Raw genomic sequence first — 15,901 nt, 5'->3', positions numbered from 1 at the left:
GAATGGTCCTATACAGTTTCACGTGTGGGTGTTGATGTTTTCTAATAATCACTGGTAACACCAGGGCAATCCCTCCAAGGGCTGATGGCTTTAGTTTCTGAGACATCAGCATTGTAAAGGTGGGGTTTTTACATGGGAATAGGAGTGAGCATCGGTCGGTTCGGTTTTAAAATATGCAGAATCGATCGATTGAATAACACTGAAAATGAAAACTGAATCGAACTGAAATTTGATAATTCGGTTCGGTCGGTTAATTCGGTTTTTCGGTTTCATATTTGGCTGTTAAAATTGAGCCTATTTTTTAAATATTAAAACAAATAATACTATAAAATTGGGCCTTTTTTTCTATTCATTTTTTTCAATGAGTCCATTCTAATTACATCCATATGACATAAAGCCCAAATATTATAAAGGTATAGATAATCAAATAAACAATCACAAATAAATACCGATGATCAAATAATGGTTCCATAATTCAGTCACAATACCTCTTAATGAGAGTGATTAACTGAAATAGGGTTTCAAGTGATGTTATTATTTTTATTCTTTATTAAAATAAAAAATAAAAATAAAAATAAAATAATTTATAAATTAAATATAATTTATAAATTAATAAATTATATGTAATTCGGTCGGTTCAGTCTATTCGATTTTAAATTTTACTAACCGAATCGAACCAATCAACCGAAATATTTAAAATAAAAAAATCGAATCGAACTGAAAAATCAAATAGACTAAATTAAATAGATAAAATTCGATTCGATTCAATTTAATTTTTAATTTCAATTCGATTTTATTTACCCCTATATGGGAGAATGGCAGTGAGGACCCCAGAATATGAGGACCAAACAACCCAGTTACTCAGGTCACACTGGGCTCTATTGCCAAATGGCCAGCACATTGTCACGACTTTTAAAGCTTATTTTGCATGTTCCAAAAGGAAAAAAAAAAACGATGTTTCAAAGAAAGTTTGAATTGATGGAAATGTTTATGATGAGAATACTTTTTTTTTTGTCGCATCAAGTAATTTTTTACACATTAGTCCGAATATTTCTCTTATCGAGAGTCAATGCATGTTTTTTTTTTCAACTTTTTAATTCAACTAATTTCGTAAGATTATTTTTCTCGAAATATCTTATATATAACAAATTAATTTTATTATTACACTGAAACTTCTAGATGTTTTAATCTTAAAATTTTATTTAATTTTAAATTGAATTCTTAACATTCTGCGAAAGAAAATGTATTATTAAGATTATAATAGAATAATATTCTATATTCTATTTATAAACTATAGAATAAGGAATAAAAATTTTTTTCAGCCTGGCTAGGTATTAACTTGGTTGGGCCTTTTTTGTTCTCAAAATTCTAAATAAAATTATTTGATCTAAAAAAAAGAATACTTGTTATTGAAATAATATCAAACATACAAATTTTAAATAAATTCCTTATTTTTTTAAAAAATATTTTTGACGAATATATTCCTTCAGTACAAAAATAAAAGTCTTTTTCTAGAAATTTTGTTTAGTTCAGAATATAAAGTATTGAGTATGTGTCATACACCCCCCCAATTATTCTGTTACTCTATTGAGTAATTAATGAGATTGTTTGAATAAATTAAATGTTATATTTATTATTGTTTAGGCTTAAAATGAAGCGTCAAGCCCAAAATAACAATGATAAAGAAAAACGAAATGTCAAGCCTAATACTCAAACAAACACAATGGTCAATTTGTTTCCGTACAAGGTTCCGTGCTAAATACATACTAAGGCAAGGGGCATGACCCTTAAAACTCAAAGTGATTAGGGGTGGAAGGCCATTAAGAAGATGTGGAATAGTTGTTTGACGTGCGCCAAATCTTGCTAGACCGTGTCTAGCAATCATGGATATTTTGTAGGCGAGCTCCTGATTCTTCAAGCACAATAGTCTCAAGCATTCCAATATAAAAGGAGCCCAACTAACGAAATCAAACACACATACACATGCATATCAAAAACTCTACTTAGTTTCAATTTAAATTTACTTTGGACTTAGGTTTGTACCTTGTTATTTTTCATTTTACATTTGTAATTACTGTAACTTTGTACTTCATTTTTATTAATCAAATTACTTTTACATCATTAGCTTTGCATCAGGTAAATAGAGGTAGGGAGCTCTTGGACCCTTTTATCATTTTGAGACTCTACATCTTTAACACATTTGATATTTTTGTTGTTCAAACACAACGAACAATTAAACTCAAGGAAAAATATGGAGTATTATATTCTGATAATAAATAAATATAACTGTTATGAATAATACATTATAGTGGTTATTCATAATTTCATATATCTTTTGGTTATTCTATAATATCTCGTATTATCTTTATTATTATTATTATTTTTATTTTTTTGTGAATTTTTCAATTGTAAACATGTGCCTATAAATAGGAGGCTTCTCAGTTATATTTCACATATCAATAAATCAAAAAGCTTCCTCCCTTCTCTCACTCTCTCTACGTTTCTCTCTTCTCTTACTTCTCTAATTTCATAACGTATTATCAGATAACTCTGGCAATCATGTGTGTGACTTTATTCTTAATTGTTCATACACCTAGCTTTATGAGATTGAAGACTATTGCTCATGTCAAGGAATATCTTTAATAAGAAGGGAGGCATCCTAAATTAAACAATTGAGCAAATCTTCATTATTTTGTTCATTAATTATTTCTTTGCTAAGTTGCTTTTACTTGCATTCATATGGTAATTTTCTTACTCTCATCTTTTAATTACTTTATCATTTCTTTTGAATTAATTATTGAAAAGGTTTTTCATATCCAAAAGTATGAGGAACCACCTAGTAAAATGGATTTTGAAGTTATTCACAAAAAAAATCTAAAGCATATATTGCAGATTCAGATATTTACATTTAAATTTTATAAAGTGAATCATAAAAATATCCATATATGTAGAGTACAAAATAGATTATGAAGATTTATATTATATAAGATGGATCTTGAAACTATCCACATAGAGTATAAAGTAGATCATGAATGGCTACTTTATATAAGATGGATCCTGAAGCTATCTACATAGAATGAAGAAAGTAGATATTAAGAGTATCTACATTTAAATTTATTTGTTTATTTATTTATTTCTTATTTTATATGTTTGCTATTATTGTTCTAAGCCTAACTCACATGAAATCACGCTAAATTAGCACATATCACATTTATGTTGTGATTATCATTGATTATCATTTTTGTCCTCTGCTATTCCTTTGTTTGTCCATTGCACATGATGTTTGAAATTTAAAAAAAATTAATGGGAGTTTCAACAATTTATATATCCGATGATATAGCCGTGCATACTTTACTAACTTGTAATTAATATATAGACAATGCGGATATCATGTATAATTGTTTTCCTTCTTTCTAAATGGGAAAAATCAAAATTTTCAATTAATTTGAGAACCACTGAATATTGAGTTTTTATTAAGTGATTTTTTTGTTCTTATGATGAAGATGTTTACCTACTATAAATTCTATTTCTTTTGCTTCTATAAAATGATATAGAATGTTGACACCAAAACCTAATAGTTTGGTCTAGTTATTTATCCTCTACCTAATCCAAGCTGTGTAAGATAAATTTAGAATATAAGAGGTATTTAAAGAAGTATTACTTGTTCCATTTATATGGCCCATAACTATTATTTTTTAGATTGTGTGATTAGATGGCCTCAAGCCACGTTACTAAGGTAAAGATCATTTTATGGTCTTTGTGGATTATATGAACTTTGTGGCATTTTTGTTTGGCATGTTAATCATTTGATAAATATCATAGCCCTGACTGAGCTAATGATTCAAAGTGTCATTGTTCAAAATGCTTTGTTGGCATTAAGAGATTCTCTTCTTATAATCCTGAGGATTATAATATATAGAATTCATGATACAGAAAATTAATACTCCCTTCAAAGTAAATGCCATCAATGACCACTATGCCTTGAAGGATTATGATCTATTGAGTAAAATGTCAAAGAGTGATTATGCTAGTTTAAAGAAATTTATTCACAAAGTGTTACAATCAAATATTCAAATGTTGTTGTGTATGCATATTGAAGCAAGCATTGATGATTTGTAAATACTCACAAGAATGAGCAAGTTATTTTCCTCTTTCTATGCATCTGCATGTTTTAAATTTGAAAACATATTGGATATTAATTTTTTTTTTCTCATGGTACACAAATATCTATTTGATTACTCTTACATAGACATATACATGCAAAATATAATATATATGATGCATTTTGATTGATGACAAGGTTCTCTTTGAAACTATTTATATATGTGTTAATGGTTGCAATTGGATTGAAATAAAATCATTCATTAGAGGTATGTTACTCATACAAGATGTAAAGCCATTAAAATCATGAATTTATGAATGTGACTGTATGTGCATAATTCTTGTTACATTGTTGAGTGAGTTCTTTTTAAAGAAATTTTTATGAATTATTTTAGGAGTCCTTGAAGATCAATTCTAGAGAAAATTTTGATGAAAATAATCTTCTTTCAAAAGGACTCTCTAGAAGCAAGTACACATATTTGTTTTCTTCTAAGTCTTTGTAGTTAACTTGTTGACTTCTAATTAGAATGATAACATATGATAATTTTTATGGCCAATGATTGTAAAATTTAGATCTCACTAGATAAATTATTATCAATATATAAGGAATGAAATATTTGAGATCCTCTTAATTATTAAAAATATCAATACTATAGAGTTTATTGATTGTAAGGGCTAGAAAGAAACAAGAGTTTTAGGGTAATTACAAAATATTATGAATTTAGAACTATTCATGTTTTGTTTCCTCGAAAACTTAATATGAAAAAAATTTCTTTGCATAATGTGTAAAGAAGAGGATTAATAATCCTTTATTTTGAAATAAATAGTGTTATTGTTTATGTTATATTAGATAGTACAAAACTAATAGTGTCTTTTAAAGATTTCTCATAACTATGAAGCAAAATTTATTTGTGATACATTATTTACATGAGTTTCAAATAAGTTATTAAGTTTAAGACTATTTGTCATATTGAGATTGTAACCATAAGTTTATAATAATTAACAAACATGTTTTAATAAACTGAAAGTTTATTGTTACTTTGGTTTGGTATCCTGACATTATTTGGCTTGACTAATTAAATTATCTTGAATCAATATTGATGCAAAAATTATTGAGAATTCACAATAAAATTCATGGAAGAACTAGAAGGTCTTTCCTGAATAGCTAACACATTATATGCTTTAAGAACTTTAATGTGCTGCTTAGGAAAAATTATGATATTATCACTAGCAATGATGAGGGTTGGGTCTTAGATATTTATGGAGTATATTGAGTTAAAATGGGACCATTTAGATACCATATAAACCATATAAATATTTAATAAGATTGATAGATATATCTATAAAATGATTACACGTATGTATCAATTCACAATTAGGAGTTTGTAAAGGAGAAAGAACTAATTTCCAATTTAGTGATCAAGATGAATCACTTGAAAATGCTAGCACATGGTTTCATATCTTAGGCTCTCAATAATTATGAGATGAAGAAAAGCCTACGAAAAGTTATTGCTACCTCCTATATGATTAAACTAAATTTTTGACGACAATATTTTTCATTTAAATATTCAAGTTTGCGATTGCACCACTTAAATGTATCAAGTCGATAAAGTATTGTGAATTTCTCCTACTACAATTTAATTTTTATCAAGAGTCAAAGATTGTGATTTTGTGATGAACCCCACCACTATGTATGAAATAGACTTTCAAAGGAAGTTGGGAATAAATGTTGGTTAAGAATCTTCTTCTTGTTGTTTGTTTTTAAATGAAACACAAGATGTTTCTAAAGGAAACAAATGGATGTAAAAAGCTTATACTATATGGTTTGTAATTCCAAAATGAGGGAAAGATGATGAAAAGTTGAAAATGAAAATAAATGAATGCATTATTAATATCTTGTATAGATCCTCATATATGAATCGAAAGTTCATATAATGTTACATTCATGAAATAAAATAACTGCCAGATATGTAAATATTGATAGAAAGAAAAAAAATTCAAATTCATGCTTCAGCTAATAATGCTCCAACTGTATAAATAAAAATAAATTACACTTGAAGCATAGAAGGCCAATTAGTTCTAAAGAAAGAAAATCTTATAGAAAGAAAAAGGAGTATATAATTAAGATATTAAGGAAGTTGGCACTCTAGAAGAAGCCAAAACATAACTGTAACATCTAAAAAATTTTAAATCTAATTTATTAACTTAATTAGGGTAATTAGTAAGTTAATGAGGTGTATGGCTAGAAGGGCTTAATTTGGCATAATTGATGTGATTTCAGCCCTAAAAATGAGTCCAAATTGATAACGAGCCACCCAGGCAAGGAAAGAGGATGAAAAAGTGAAGAGTTGTGTTCTGTGCCATACGCCACGGCGTATGGTTGGTCCACCACAGTGCATGGACACAATTTAAACGTAACGAGCTCCTCTGCTGTGGCGGAAGGTATTGTGCATCACGGCGCACAATCAAAAATTTGATAAATCAGCTCGTGAGCTGCATGAAAACAGAAGAGAGAAAGAGGAGGAGAACGAAGAGCTTAGTTTTGGCACTGTTAGGGCACAATTTTTAGCCCCATTTTAGATAAGTTGAAGCTCCCAAACACTCAAGGTAAGATTATGGTGTTTTCTTTTTCCCTTCCCTCTCTCATTTATGATTATTTATAATCGGGTTTGAGTTGGCAAATGGATTTTTAGTCCATAGAAGTATGGGTCTAATTTCATTGATTAAAATGAGACTAATGGGAGTGATTTAATATATTGGAACACTACATTGATTATTTTAGAAGTGGTTGGTCCATAAGAGCATTTAATATCCAAAATTGGTATTATAAAGTAGTTGGGAGAGGTTAATGTGCATTAATGATGGTTTAAGGTGTTATTAATAATAATATGCATAAATGAAATCAAATGAGCTCATTGGGTATGAATGGGTAATGGTTATGAGTTGGTAAAATAGTGTATGAGGAGTTTTATATTGATAGAGCTTAAAGAGCTAAATGATGATGATATCTTTATGATTTGGTTGTAGATAAGTTTGTCTTAGAACCTTTCAAGCTTGTTGAAACTTTAAAAAGTTGATAGAGTGAGGGGTAAACTTTTGACCTCTCAAAGGTTTGAGGTAATCGGGAGAAACTTAATTTTTATAGTTGAATGTTAATTGTTTGTGAAATGTAATTTATGAGTTTAATTTGATGATGCATATTGACAAGTGCTTGATTGTGAAATGGTTTTGGAGAAGAGAAAACTTTGATTCTACCACCTTTCATGTTTTGTAAAATTACTAATGATTTATTATTATGGGTGGAAAATTATGATGAATTAAGTGTTAAATTGTAAGGTATTTGTGTTATGTGAGTGTAAGTGTTGAGAAAAGAATGTTAAATGCATATTATGTGTGAAATGTGCATAGCATGATCATTGGCGGAAGTTCGCCTAGGGAGAGGAGTAGATTGGTTGAAATCCACGTGGTATTGACAGTAATCATTAGAATCAAAAACTAGCCTTGGCACTGACCCTTGTCCCATGGTTGATTCAAGACTGTCCTACTTGTTCTATGAGGGAATCAAACCTAATTAGTCTCCACCGATTCATGAAGAGACTAGATTAGGGGTACAACACCCATGATTGTTAGTATTGGGAGAAATCGGATTACATAAGTGAGTGAGTTAACCCTGGCCCGGTAGCTTCTCATAAGTGAAAGGCTGGGCTAGTCTGTGAAGGACATAGCCATATGATAGCTACCGGTTTCGTGTCGAAGGTAACAGAAAGATATAAGGTTGGCATATGATCATGTATATAAGTTCGGCCACATAGTTATTAGTATTATGGTCCAGCGTGTGTTAAGGGTGCATTGTTGTTATTTTTGCGACCTTGAGTTATGTTTTTAAAAACATCATGATATAATATTTTGTGACAAGTCCGGTCACATGATTGTTAGTTTTGTGAACTGTGGCCTAATATTATGTGATATATGTGTTATGTGCCCTATTTGTATCTATTTACAATTAATATACAATTGTAAGGGTTAAGTGAAACTTGGTTACTGAGTAGTTATACTCACTCCTTAATTCTCAATATTTTTAGGGACTAGCTCATTAGATCTGAGTAGGGACAAACACACAGAGACTTAGGATTTGTGGAGTAAATCATCTTTATGTCTCTCTTTAGTTATTTACATGTGTAATTGTTAATGTATTTGCCAACTAAGAGCAATTGTCATGATTGGTGTACTACTTGCATGATTTTGTGTTTAACTAGTGTATTTTGTGCCCTAGGTTAGTGAATTTTTGTTGTGAACCCGTGGATAGGGCCAAAATACTTGTGCAAGTAAGAACATATATATTTTTGAGAAATATGAATGAAATGATTGATTTTGTGCAACTTTTCCTCCCCTTTATGTTTTGTAAAAATTGAGGTTGAGTGGTGATTTTGTAAAATAAGTATATTTATTTGAGTATGGTATGTTGCATGAGTCTGTAAGAGTCCATTAAGTGTGGTCGGAGGGTTGGTGTAGGCTAGTGGCACGTGTGGTTGAGTTGGGATACCTCATTTAAGAAATTTTGTGAAAATGTATCAAAATAGGTTTTAGTATCCAACTTTTGATAAAAAATAAATTTGAGTGTGAAACTGGTGCCATTAACTAGATCTAAGAGAAAGCTCTGTGTAAACACCAAAACTATCTTAATCGAACATCGGATGGAAATTTGGTACGCGATGAAAGTTTGCTCCTTGTGCTGTCAAATGATAGCACTGATATGTCAAATTTCATGCAATGCGTTGTGGCGCATGGCACAGAGGAGACATGTTGTGGTGCACGAACCGTTAGCCATGGCACACGTGTCTAATTCTGTGTAAAAATCTATTTTGAGTTTTAAAACTCATTTTTGAGTCTCAATTAATTTTTAAGCTTTCGCTTTATTTTCAAAACTCTAATTTGGAGTCCTTAAAACATGTTTGAGATTTGAATGATTGAAAATTGGGATTTCTTGAAATAGATTTTGAGAAATTCATTTATAAATCCTACAATTTGGTAATTTTTGTGAGTTAAGCACTGGATTACCATAATTTAAAATTAAGTGTGATATAACCTCATGGAGGTTACAATAACTGATTTTGAAACTCTAGAAAAGGTTCAAATACTTGAAAGCAATGAAAAGATTTCAATAAGTTATGTCATTATAAAAAATAATGGAACTGAAAAAGATTAAGCTTTCAAAAACACTTTCAATAAGAATTAAATATTATAATAAAACAAGGATCTTGATAGATTGATAGATAATTGATCAGCTAAGAAAAAGATGCAAGGCAAGTAGAATTACATTGACTTGTTCATGTGAAGCTTATGAATTTAGAGTTCAATCACATGAAGTGCAATATTATACATGAGTTTTTATGCAGGAAAAATGAGAAATGTCATATGCAAAGTTTAACTTTTAATATGAGGATTTTCTGTAAGGATCTAATATATATATTGACATATTATGTTGTGGTGGATGAAACTATTGCAAATCTATTATCTATCTAGTAGTATACAAATTTATTATGTGTGAAATAAAATATTATAGCTTATTATATGGCTAATTTTATAGTGATATTTGCATGAAAGCCCAGAAGGGTTTAAGATGGCTAAAGCTATCAAAATTCTCAAGAAATTTTGGTTGCTACTAAATTTTCCTATATATGCTTATATACATATTGATATTGCATAATAAAACTTGTTGATTTAGCATTATTGAATGTGTTGAAAATTTTATATGAAGCATTTGGTTGTTAAAGAAAGATGGAAAGATGCAAGATGATTAGATGTGAATGAAGATCATTTTTCTTTAAGAGAATAATGAAACATAGTCTTGAAGCACCATATGTAGCGCTATCATAAAGCAATTTCTAATATTGCATTGGTTTATAATAAAGTTATACATTTGATATAATATGTTTGAAGAATCAGTATATATGAGTACTTTATTAGGATTGAGTGTGACATACATGTTTAATTTGGTCCATGTGAATTGACTTCTAAGAGGTTATTCATATGTGAAATTAAATCGCATCTTCAATAAGATAATGTGTTAAATAATTTTTCTTGTTGCTTTCACAAAATAAATGGCAAAAGAAAAATATATTTATATTCAAAAGATATGCATAGAGAAAATGTTTCAAAATGCTATATAAAAGCAATAGTTCATGTCTAGTCTAGCCATAAAAGAATATCATCTTACAAAGGCATATGACAACAACAACATTCAAGAAGTTGACAAAAAGGTATTCATAGGTTTCAGTTTGGTGTGGTTTTAAAAAAAAATCAAATCGAACCAAACCAATTAGTTTACTATAATAAAAAACCTATTCAATTTTTTTCTCTAATTGATTTAGTTTGGTTTTTGAACTGTTTGATTTAGGTCTAGATTAAATTTAAACTTTTTTAGTGAGATATTTTTCATAAACACCAATATATATATATATATATATTTTATTGATATTTTTTACCTATTAATTATTATTTGCAATAAAAAATCTCTTCATCACAAAAAAAATATTTTTAACAATTAATTAGCATATTTAACTTTCAAAAATTGATGTATTATCTTCAAAACACTTGATTATAAAATTAAAAAATTATAAATAATATTTAGCTAATTGTAACTCATTTTTACTAATGATTTACAAATAACTAAACTTGAAAAAAAGGAAAAAACTTTGACAAATTTATAAAAATATATTTAATAAATATAATAAGACTTGATTCAGTTTAATTCAAATTTTTAAAAACAAAAACCTAATTCAAACCAAATCAATCAATTTTGCCAAAAAAAAAACCTCATTTATAATCGATTTTAATCAATTCATGTTGATTTGGTGTAATTAAAGTGTATTGATTTTGAACACTTTTAAATGACATGCAAGCTTGGTTTACAACAACTTAAGATCAAGAAGTGACATCATCGTTGGGAAAAGCAAGAGTTATGCTATACTATTTTTTTCTTAACCAAAATTTTATCCCACTAAATATTTTTGATAAAGATTTTAATGAGATAGCTTCAACGTTTGAGTGATAATCAACAGATCTTGACTAAGTGTCTTCCTACCACAACATTTGATAAGTTCGTTTAAAGCGTTGGAATTCGCAAACTAAGAACTATCAATTAATTTGTCTTGAGGGAAAGTTATACTCCCTCCGGTCTCATTTATAAGTCCAATTTTAGAAGGTGTATTTGGTCCCATTTATAAGTCACGGTGCGTCTTTTTAGGTAATATTTGAGAGGTATTTCCAAATTACCCTTCATGAGAGAGAAGAAGTAACAGGACATTACTTTTTAGATTTGTTATATAGGGGCATGTTTGGAATTTTACTTACTTTTATTCCTTGTATTTTTATTGTATTGGTATTGATAAGGTTGGTAGAAATGACTTATAAATAGGATCGGAGGGAGTATACACTACACTTTTTTTCCTTAACGATATTTTTTTCCAATTTTTAATGAGGCAGTGTCATGAACATATTAAGTACTCCTTTTCCTTTATTAGGATTTTGCCTCATTAAATTTTTCCTAATAAAATTTTAATAATATCTCATATTATCTTTATTATCATTATTTTGTAAAATTTTCAATTGTAAACTTATGCCTCTAAATAAAATATACCTCACCTGTATTTCATATATCATCAATCAAAAGCTTCCTCCATTCTCTCGCTCTCTTTCTACTTTTGCTCTTCTCTCCTCTAATTTCATAACAATAACTTTATTTTTTTAAAAAAATAATCATTTAATTCCTTTATTTTTAACTTAATTATAATTTAATTTTTAACTTTTAACTCATTATAGTTCAAATTTTATAATTCTAACTCAATTATACTTTAATTTTTTAATTTTATCTCTTACAAATCAATTTCTATAATTTTAAATACTTAAATATTAATCCTTATATTATAAAAAATAAAATTATCAAAATTAAAAATATTTAAACTTTAATATTTATAATATTTATAAAGATTAAAAAGATTTAGTAATATAAAATATTAGATATAAATGTTACCATAATTTTAATTTATATAATTTTATTTTTAAAATATATGGAAACTATAATATTTAAATTGTAAAAGTTAAAATTTAAGAATTAAATTATAACCGGATTAAAACTTGTGACATTTTTCCTCACTTAGTTTTTAGTATACGGCCAAACCCATGCGGACGCCGGGCAAGGGTCAAAACTCGACCAGCCCCAGCATCACACACCTTGATTTCTGTTTTATTTTTTTATTTTTTTTTGGGTTGACAAGCTTGTACGAATAGAAACTGTCGCTCCAGGTACAAAATTCAGATTTCCTGAATTTGAGAAACGGAGCTCCTCACTTCAAAATACTATATAAAAAGGCAAACAGGTAATTCAATAGTTAGGATAACATGTACAGCAAATGTATTCCAATCAAAGTTCCGAAATACATGAACCTTAATTAAAAGCGATGTGGAAAATTCAAGTACATTGAATTTACCGCTTAGTTGCTCAACATCATTGCCACGTGAAAATCCTGACGCGTGATATGATACATTGGCATTCTCAACTCCGGAATTTATCAACGCTGCTAAACAGTAGGCACGTCCAGTTCCTGGGGTTTCCTTCTGTACTGGCGATTCATTTTTTGAGAGCTCTTTTTCGTATCATCTATTACTTCTGGCTCATCCTCCTCCATTGCACAAACATCATTATTTTCAGTGTCACCAGCAGCTATGCCAAGTGGCATGCCCCTTATATGCATCAACTCTTTTGCTCCATCAATATTTTGCTTTGACATGGCATCAGTCTCTACCATTGTGGCACCTCCTGATTTCTTCTTTGATATAAATGTGACTGCTGGAAGATCTTCCAATCTATCATCTGCCTGCGATTCAGTAGCAGGCTTTGATCTCTTCAGCTGAGAAAGAAAATCCATATAAGCTTGCTTATTAGAACTGTCGTCCATGTCACCTGAAGAGTCAAAAGTATAATGTGTGTATCTTGACGGGTTACGAATATAATCTGGGACTGCTGATGTGAACTCTTCAGTGTGTGATAACCGATTAAAAGCTGTGACCTCTTGCACTGAAGAAGTCTTCATGCAGATGTCTCTGGCTCCCTCAGATTCATCATTACTTCTATCATCATATTGAGAATCAAATCGAACACGTTTCTGGGGTTTGGACTCTGAAGGATAATCTTTCCTCTTCAAAATTGATTTTGGGTTATTTCTCTCTAGAGATGTGTTTCCATGTGGATCATCACTGCCTGGCGCAGATTTCTCAGAGACCTGCAGTGTATCAATCTTTTTAGCTGCTTCAGCATCTTCCTTCAGCCTAATTTTGGCAGCCAAGTGATTAGCGCGTGGGTCTCTCACAAAGTCACCAAATGAAGCAGGAAGAACATTGCAAGAATCTATTTCTATCCCATCGTCATTTATATCCTTCATAAACAAGCGGTCACCAGAGTTCTCTTTCCCAACAGCCTGCTTGTCATATTGATCTTCCTCTTCCTGCATGAATTTACCACCAAGGTCATTGAGTCAAATTCTAAAAGATAAATTTCGACCTGGAACTTTGAAACAAATAACAACTGAGCAACAGCTATAGTTAATTTAAAAGAGTTTGGGATGAAAAGTGGTCCTAACTTTGAAGACCATGCAGCTATACTATAGGCGCTCACCCAGGCACTAAGGCACTCAAGAAGCTCAGAGCCTCTCACACTATGAGGCACTGGCTTCAGCTAGTTGCTTAACTGGAAGTGCCTCGAGTCCCTCTAGCATCAGTCAAGGCATCCAACTGAGGCGCCTTGGTGAGAATTGAAGGTTAAGAGTCACCTTTGAAGCCTAGTCCAAATGTTTCAAAACAGTCACTGGATGTACTAAAAATATAATATCCGACCTAGCCTTAGATGTTGAAGGATAAGATAACATAGTGATCTTAGTGACTAATACATTCGCCGATTATTATGTTTTTTATTATTATCTGTCAAAATTTGCCGTACATCAATTTATTTGTCTATATAGCCTTCTTGTAGCATTTTCTGTGTTTTAGAGTATTGTTTCTATTAGAAGTACGCTTTTTTTTTTTTTTTTGCGCCTTGTCTATGTCCCTTTCCCCAAGACCATGAATTGGCGTTCCTCCATAATAATCACAAAGAAAAGATAACTCAGAATTCTTAAAGCTTCATAGTGCGCTCTGGTAACATTCATTTTCATTATAATGATCATGATGATACTAATAAACGCAGGAGTGAATTACCTCGTAATCCAGAGTACAATCACGGCCAATGGCGGACTTTATTTCCCACTCTTCGTCGTCATAATCGTCTGGCTTCGAAGGCCCACGAGACCTCGGTTCGACATCTTCATCCTCGTCGAGATCTTCCAGGTCCTTCTCCAGCTCATCTCGAAAACTGGAAGAGCTTTTCCGGGCTGCTCTTGCTCGATCATTGAATAACGACGGGAAGGGTTCCGGTTCGGGCTCGGGGCTGCCCCTGCTTCGATTCCATTCTCTCTTCAGGATCTCGTCGTCGGAGAGAGACCACAGAGAGCTGAGAGACGTCGCCTCAGTAGACGAAGTCGAATTCGAAGACGAAGCCAGAGAACCAAACACCCTGTCCACTCGCACCCTGAAACTATCTTCCATGACAACGATGGTGAAGGAAATAGGGTTTCAGATAATCGAACTATTTGTGAGGGAAGAAAATTCGTGCTTTTCACTACTTCCGAGCAACAAGGGGATTCGATTACCGTATGTCCTTATATTGTCCTTGCGTTTTTTTTTTTTTTTGATAAAATTCTTTGGGTTTGTTTTGAATTTGAATCACCGACTTTGTTTTTTGTAAAGAAAGACCCATATTACAAGCCACAACTAGTTGAAATAGTGGCCCCTTGGTAACGATCAGGCCCGGCTATTGGCTCTCGATTAATTAAACGAAGAGACCTGTGAGAGAGAGCCTCTATTACCCAAAAGTTGCAGGGAGCAAGTATCACTGTTTATGGGCTAAGTCATGAGACTCAGGGGCCACTTTGTTTTTTTTTTTTTGGAGGGAGGGGGAAACTACGGTCATTCAACAGAAAAAGGAAGAACCAACCCGCACTTATTTTAGTAGTTAGGAATCCAGACAGTTTAGTCTCAAAAAATGCAGTAGTGCAATTGAATATGCGAAATATGTCTCACTAATAAGTGGAGAGCTGAATTAGTTTGAAATGGATTGAAGGGACAATTAACTCAACATACCCAAATACTTTAAGATATCAAGTGTAAAAGCAAAAACAAAAAAAACACAAGAAAGAAGATAAAAAAGTTACAAATTTTCCTTATTATTAATATTAAAACATGTTTGGATAATTCTTAAAAGTACATTCAAATTATATATAAGATGTATTTTTGCCAAATCCAACAAACAATTAGACCCTCTAAATGAACTTTTGTCATATGTAAACTAAAAACCAGACACATACTTAGCCAATTATTTTCGTTTTGGTTTAATATGTATCAAAATTCAAAACCATCTTTTAGAGTCTAGGAGAATTTGGAAAAATGACAATAAAATTACACCACAATATATAAATGTAATCAAATTTTTTAAAATGTCATAATTTTTTTAAAATTTTTATATACTTTTCTAGCATTAATGATTTTAGGTTAAAGATTAAATTACCCTTTGTTTAAAATAAAAATAACGGGTTTGACTCTATTTTTTCAATTACAACTTTTATTTAAGTAATTATAACTTTTATTTTGTGAATTGTAAAAATTAAATAAAAAATTATAACTTTTCAAATAAAATTTTTTATGATTGATA

General features: G+C 30.4%; 1 pseudogene; it reads right to left on the bottom strand.

The window, feature by feature from the left end:
• Positions 1-12,417: 12,417 nt before the first annotated feature.
• LOC129306463 (uncharacterized) lies at positions 12,418-14,840 on the bottom strand (annotated as a pseudogene).
• Positions 14,841-15,901: the final 1,061 nt, after the last annotated feature.

This window comes from Prosopis cineraria, unplaced genomic scaffold, assembly GCF_029017545.1.
Source record: "Prosopis cineraria cultivar Desert tree isolate PC_DT_omini unplaced genomic scaffold, ASM2901754v1 PC3, whole genome shotgun sequence".
Taxonomy (NCBI): Eukaryota; Viridiplantae; Streptophyta; class Magnoliopsida; order Fabales; family Fabaceae; genus Prosopis; species Prosopis cineraria.
This window is presented reverse-complemented; position numbering and strand designations above follow the sequence as displayed.